At 34.7% G+C, this 6,380-nt stretch overlaps 1 protein-coding gene across 1 annotated transcript in view; it reads right to left on the bottom strand.

The window, feature by feature from the left end:
- Positions 1-2,925: 2,925 nt before the first annotated feature.
- LOC127867734 (uncharacterized) overlaps positions 2,926-6,380 on the bottom strand; it is a 67,111-nt gene continuing 63,656 nt past the window's right edge. The window contains 3 exon segments of the mRNA XM_052409088.1: positions 2,926-3,347; positions 4,022-4,172; positions 4,582-4,710. The gene's annotated coding sequence lies outside the window, so the exon portion shown is untranslated.

Genomic DNA, 6,380 nt, shown 5'->3' with positions numbered 1-6,380 from the left:
GCTGAAACGCTTTCCGAATACGGCGATATCGACCGACTATTCCCGATCTCACTAGGCACCTACTGCCTTAATAAGTGACTGTAGTGTAACGGTTATTAATAAAGCAATAAACCGTGTAATCGCTGTCGTTTTGTAAAATTGAAGAAAATACGCGTTAACCAAAACTCGAACAGCAAAAGTCTGCGTTATTATGAGAAAAACCACAAAATAAATATATTTTGATTATGTTTTGTTTTTATACAAAACCAGAAAGTTTCGCGTATTTGCCCAGTCCCAGTGATCTTTCCCCTGTGATCAGTTGTGGATCAGTTATTAATTAAAACAATTAGCTTTGCATAATTGGCAACAAATGTTGTAATAAAAGTAATATGCACAAATGCAGTACTTATTTACACTAATTTACACAAAAAATCACCACTATGCAAGATATTCTTAAAACAAAAATATATACATTGATCCGTAAAATAACTTCTCCTCCCATAAGCAAAAAAAAATGCATTACATACTAGTCGCCGCACTTCAGTGCGACGCCAATAAACGAACTCAATTTCATATGAAATCTGAAAATACTTAATGAAAATACTCAACAGACTCAGTCATGAAAGGGGGCTGCAAGATCTTGGTTTAAAACTATTTATTTAGTTCATTGAAAGTACATATAAGCAATAATATACAAACATACATATTATTTTCGAACAATATACTAGGCAGGTAGAAATTGCAGTATTGCTTAACATAAAGGCTGTAAAATACAATTAGACATAATTGATAAGGAAGCTCGAGGCTTATACTATGTCTCTCTTCTGTCAGTTAGAAGCGCTGCTGTAATTGTGTAAACAACCAAACGTATAACAACTATATAAAGACATGTCAAAATTACGAATAATATAGTACAGTGATAGGCAAGTGTGTACCGTTTAGAAACGGAAAAATAATATAAGTTAATACAAATAGTATAACAGAGTAATGAAGATAGCATAAGAGCTAATACGTTGAGAAGGAAAGGGAAAGAAGTGAAAGAGTAGAGTTTCAGAATAAGAGAAGTTGCGGTAAGAAAAGAAGCAGTTGCGGAACGGGGCATTGTTAGCAGAATATAGTTCGTTCCTGAGATATAGTTGGGTTAGAATCTATGACTATCTCGGATGAAAGACTGAATATGTTTGAATATTAATGAGTTTACTTCATATGATTCGTCTTAAACCCCGAAAAGAAGTAGTTGCAAGGTTATGGGTTGGAAACTGGACAGATTGTTCAAAAGGATAACTCTTTTTTCTGTATAAATGGGGCAATTGAAGGAAAAGTGATATGTATCTTCAATCGCACCACATTGACAATATGGACTTTGTACAATGTTTTTCGCGTGCAAATGTTCATTTAGACTGCTACAATGCATTCGTAAACGCGTATTTAGGACATTAGACGTCCGCTCACCATCGTAGTAATGCTGGGGTATTCTTCTTTTATCTTTACTAAGATTTGCTTTGAAAGCAGAGAGAGAAGGAGCCGTTCTTACCGATTCTGGTAGATTGTTCCATAAGTTTTTAGTTGATGGTAGGAAGGATCGTGTAAAAAGTTGTGATTTGCATTGAATGCTGTGAATATTGTTAGAATTACGAAGAGGATAAGCCGATCTTACACACACGCTAGAGGGGATACGTGTGCACAAATATGGGGGTGATAGTGAATTATACACTTTATAGAAGTGGGTATGTTTATGTGTTGTTCTCCTTTTTTAATGGTTCGAGAGCAGTTTCATTATATAGGTTTTGCAAAGATGCTAAACGTGTTCCCCCGCTGATTATCCTTGCTGCTTCTTGTTGAATATTTTCAAGTTCTATTTCATCTTGTGTATTAATGTTATCCCAGACTATATCAGCGTATTCAAGAATTGGTCTAATAAATGTTGTGTATATCGATAGAAGAGACTTTCTATAGAGCGTAAACTTAAACGTTCGCATTTGATTGATTCTGTGCCATGCTTTCTTCTTGATTGATTCAATATGGTCATGCCAGGAACATGTTTCAGAAAAAGTCAAGCCTAGATGCTTGTGAGACGAAACCTCAGTGATTCGGCAGTCGTTGAGAAAAAGAGGGGGATGGATTGTGCGTTTGATTTTTCTAGATATAACTAAGGATTCGGTTTTGGATGGATTGAAGGTAACGAACCACTTATCATCAGCCCAGGAATGCACTTTTGCAAGATCAGAGTTAAGATGATTAGCCGCATCATAAGGGTTGTCGACGATGATGTAAAGCGTAGTGTCGTCTGCAAATAGGCGAATTGGACAGTGTATATCTTCTACAATTTCATTTATATATATAAGAAAGAGGAGGGGCCCTAATATAAACCATTGAGGGACACCAGCATTTATGGGTAATGGGTCAGATTGGCAGCCAGAGATTACAACACACTGGGTCCTCTCATGTAGGTAGTCTTTTAACCAATATAGAAGATTGCCAGAGATACCACTTTGTCGGAGCTTGTGAATAAGTCCTTCATGCCATACTCTGTCAAAGACCTTAGAAATGTCGCAGAAAACGTCTCGAACCTATTTAACTTCGTCAACAGCTTTACAAAAGGAGTGAGAGTATTCTAAATCATGACCTAGATTGTATAAACCAATGGGCAAGAACTGGCTCATCGAGTTTAATCCCTCCAAAACGGAAGTAATGTTTTTCAGTCTCTTGAAAAGTCAACACCGTCCAAATTTATATTTCGACGAAACCCATTAATCCTTTGTAAAAGACCATAAACATCTTGGTATTACGCTAAGTGAAGACGGTTCTATTACAAAATCAGCTTCCAAAATACTTGGATCCATGAGAATGCTAAAATACAAACTCAAGCGGGAAACACTCAATCAAATATACGTTTCATATCAAGATCTTTGTTAGAGTATGCTTCCATTGTTTGGGACAACTGCGCAAAATACGAACGTTTTAATAGTAAATTCATCATCAAATGGATAAACAATATTTTGCAGTCTTTTCCCGAGAGTTTTAGTATAGTCATCGTATAATTTCATCAGTGTGTCAGAACATGTTTATAAACATGTATAGTCATAAACATGTATGTATACATTGTATAGTCTTTCAAATAGACTTGAATCTTTTTGCCTTTAAAACATTTATAAATCTGTTCTTGCAGTGATTATATAAACGCAAAAAAACAAAGCAGCTGCGATGTAGTCGTATACGAATTTCGGATGCTCTTAGGCGTTTTCCCGCGACAGCAGCGGTTTTTGCACTTCTTGTTTGACGACATTGTTACATGTAGACCGAAGATCCTGGATGTTTTTTGTTTACTTTCCAGGTGCGAAATTGGCCTATTTTTATCGGCGATATCACTGCAAAAAAAATTATGTCATTTCCGCACCTTAAAACATCTCATGAAACTATATTGAAGGTCGACATATCGCATGTTTTATTATATGAAACCATGTCAAATTTCCTTGTAATGTAATGCATTGAGCAAAATAAAATGTGTTCTATTAAATGCGTTTGAAAAAATTTCGTATGCATGTTGGTTCTAACTCATTTTTAGACAATAACTAATGCATAATTGCGTTATCGGACAACTAAAGTTCTTAATTGCTCGTATTTTTAACTTGAAAAACATTATTGTTCACATTACCCACGAGAAAAAGGAAACATCTGAGTCCCGATTTCCTCTTGTGTTTGTTTAAATTTTAAAGTAACATTACTACTCAAAATCCACGAAAATTTCGTACAATATTTCGTAAAATAAACTTAACCAATTAAAAATCAGTGTTCCTTATGGCAATTGTCGAAATTTCAACACCAGATGTGGTCTGGTAAAATAGATGTTTGTAGATACAAAATGCTCGTTGTTTTTTCATTTTAATTTCCCGCAGCGATATTTATTCATACGACACATGACCACTAACATAGTGTTCGTGTGTCGTATGAATAGATATATTCGCAGGAAATTAACATGGAATTTATTGTGGTCACAAATAAATAAAAACGAGCATTTTGTTAAAATAAAAATCTCCCTTACCGGTCATTCAGCGCATACGCGGCATTGTATTTGTCACCAAATAGGTAGGGGGCGCGTGCTAGAAAGTGGGTGGCGGTCGTGAGGCGGTGAATGATCATGGCGATAAACTGGATAAAAAGCACAAAGCTAAATATCACAAGTACCACCAGACCTGGAAAACAAACATGAAGCATTGTTCAAATGTTCTTACATAAACATATGCTAGATTGTAGACAAACAATATAATTGTTCAAAAAATTGCAAAATAAATAAAACTGTGCAAATAAAACTGAGCAAATAAAACACGACAAAAGGTAACTGTTTATCATACATTCAGTGCGGAATCAATTATATTTTCCGAAAATGTAATTTAAATTGTGATATTTTCCCTTTTCAGTGGTGTTAATGGAAGGTGTTCATTTTCGGATTATTGAAAAACAATTATATGCTAGTTATGGTACAACAACAGGTGTTGATCTAAACTATTGATGGTAGATTTTTTGACATTAAGTATATCAAACTTTTTAACAGAAGAATTGGTAAAATAAAAATCCTTACTGAGATTACTCTGATATGCTTACCGACTGGATTACTATTTGCGACACTGAGTAGCTTCCCCTTAGTGGCAAGGGAGTAAATCAAGACCATCCAAATGGCATTGCACACGGCAAAAATGGCGATCCATTTATTGCGCAATTCTGCTAAGTCTTCTGTAACAACAGGTTTCAATTGTGGAAAAACCTATATCGTTGTTTGCAATTTATAACACGAATATAATAGACGTTAATGATTTGGTAACCGTTTACATGTTTATGCATTGCACATCGCAAAAATAAATTACCAATGTGGCGTTAACTTAAACACGTGTCTTTATTAGATTTCTACCGATTTAAACCAAGGTCGAATGTTTTCTCCTATTTTATATACCATCTTCATCAACAACACAGTTTAAAAAATATACCTATTGCTGTCCTATTCAAAGGATTCAGTCTTATTCAGATATGTAAATATTAACGTCGAATGTTTTTTTTAAATTCTGATGATTGTGGCTTTTTCCAGTAGTTGAATTATTACTTTTTTCATTTTCGTGAATAGCCATCACCATTAGAAGGCGTGTTAGTTCACGCTTATCACAAAGATACTTCGATAACGGATGGCACTAAGATAACAGAGAAAAACCCAAGTAACGTGCGAGAGATAAGTTCCGCATTTTTTAATGTATGACCTAAATATTTGTTTTTGAGACAACGGATATGGTTGAGTACAGTTTTGCCAACAATGAGAACATTCCATCGTAATACAGCATGAATTGAATGATCAGCGCATATTTCAACAAAATAAAAATACTAAGAAATATTAAAAGAAACTGTTTGCTTTCCCAGCATGTAAAGTGATTACTGTGCTTCAAATACTGAAATATTGATTGTATGTAATGTAACATGAGCGAAAATACAGCCTTATTTAATAGCTGGTGTGCATAATGTTGGAGACACTTAAAGGATAAAGGAGACGTCGGATAACGGAGACTTTCAACAAATCGGGCACTATGATGTATCAAAGTGTTAACTTTAATCTCTTCTTTAAATAAGTTGATTTACAGTATGACCATTATTGCCAAAGTTTTGAAATTTTGATTGAATTCAATAAAATATGAACCAAGATAGAGCATTTTTATATGTGGTATGCATGATGTTGTACACACTTCGATTCCCGATAAAGGGCACGTCTTGTAACCGAAACTTTCAACAAATTGGACACTCTGATGAGGTTTAGATTTGCGAGAGTACAACAGAGGTACCAAGGAAGCATAAATCGATAGGACTTTATTTAAGCTTTTATTGTTACAAACTATATATTCGAGGAAACGAGCTTATGGTCCCTGGTCCCTGGCTTGTGAAGTCAGTAAGTTACCATTATATAATATTATTTTATACCACAGTTCCGCTTCAATTCTAAATAACATAATCGCCTTTCAAATCTTCATATTAAAAAGGCTCGTAGGCAGTTCATGGGCGGGAGGCAAACATTTTCCAGCGATCCTGTTTTTAACCACGTCTCTCTTTCCTAAGTAATAGTTTTATATAGGATTTCTTTTGAATAATCGCTTTAAAGAAATATTCGCATCGCGAGGCCAACTTTAACAGACATGTCCTTTTATTTATTAAGTTTACGAGCTTCCGATGTCTTTAGAAACTCGCATTTTAAATAATGTCCATTGAAAACAAATACAAATGTTAGTTATGCCCATTATAAGAATCACTTCTTTTCGAGATATTGCACTAGAATGACACAATGCTAACCTGTGAAGGTAATGCTTCGTAAGTTATTAGTCTGTTCCATTACGCTTAAGGAGTGAATACCAAGTTTAATAGACAGTTTT

This window comes from Dreissena polymorpha, chromosome 2, assembly GCF_020536995.1.
Source record: "Dreissena polymorpha isolate Duluth1 chromosome 2, UMN_Dpol_1.0, whole genome shotgun sequence".
Taxonomy (NCBI): Eukaryota; Metazoa; Mollusca; class Bivalvia; order Myida; family Dreissenidae; genus Dreissena; species Dreissena polymorpha.
The sequence above is the reverse complement of the archived record's forward strand: the minus strand, read 5'-3'. Positions and strand labels throughout refer to the sequence as shown.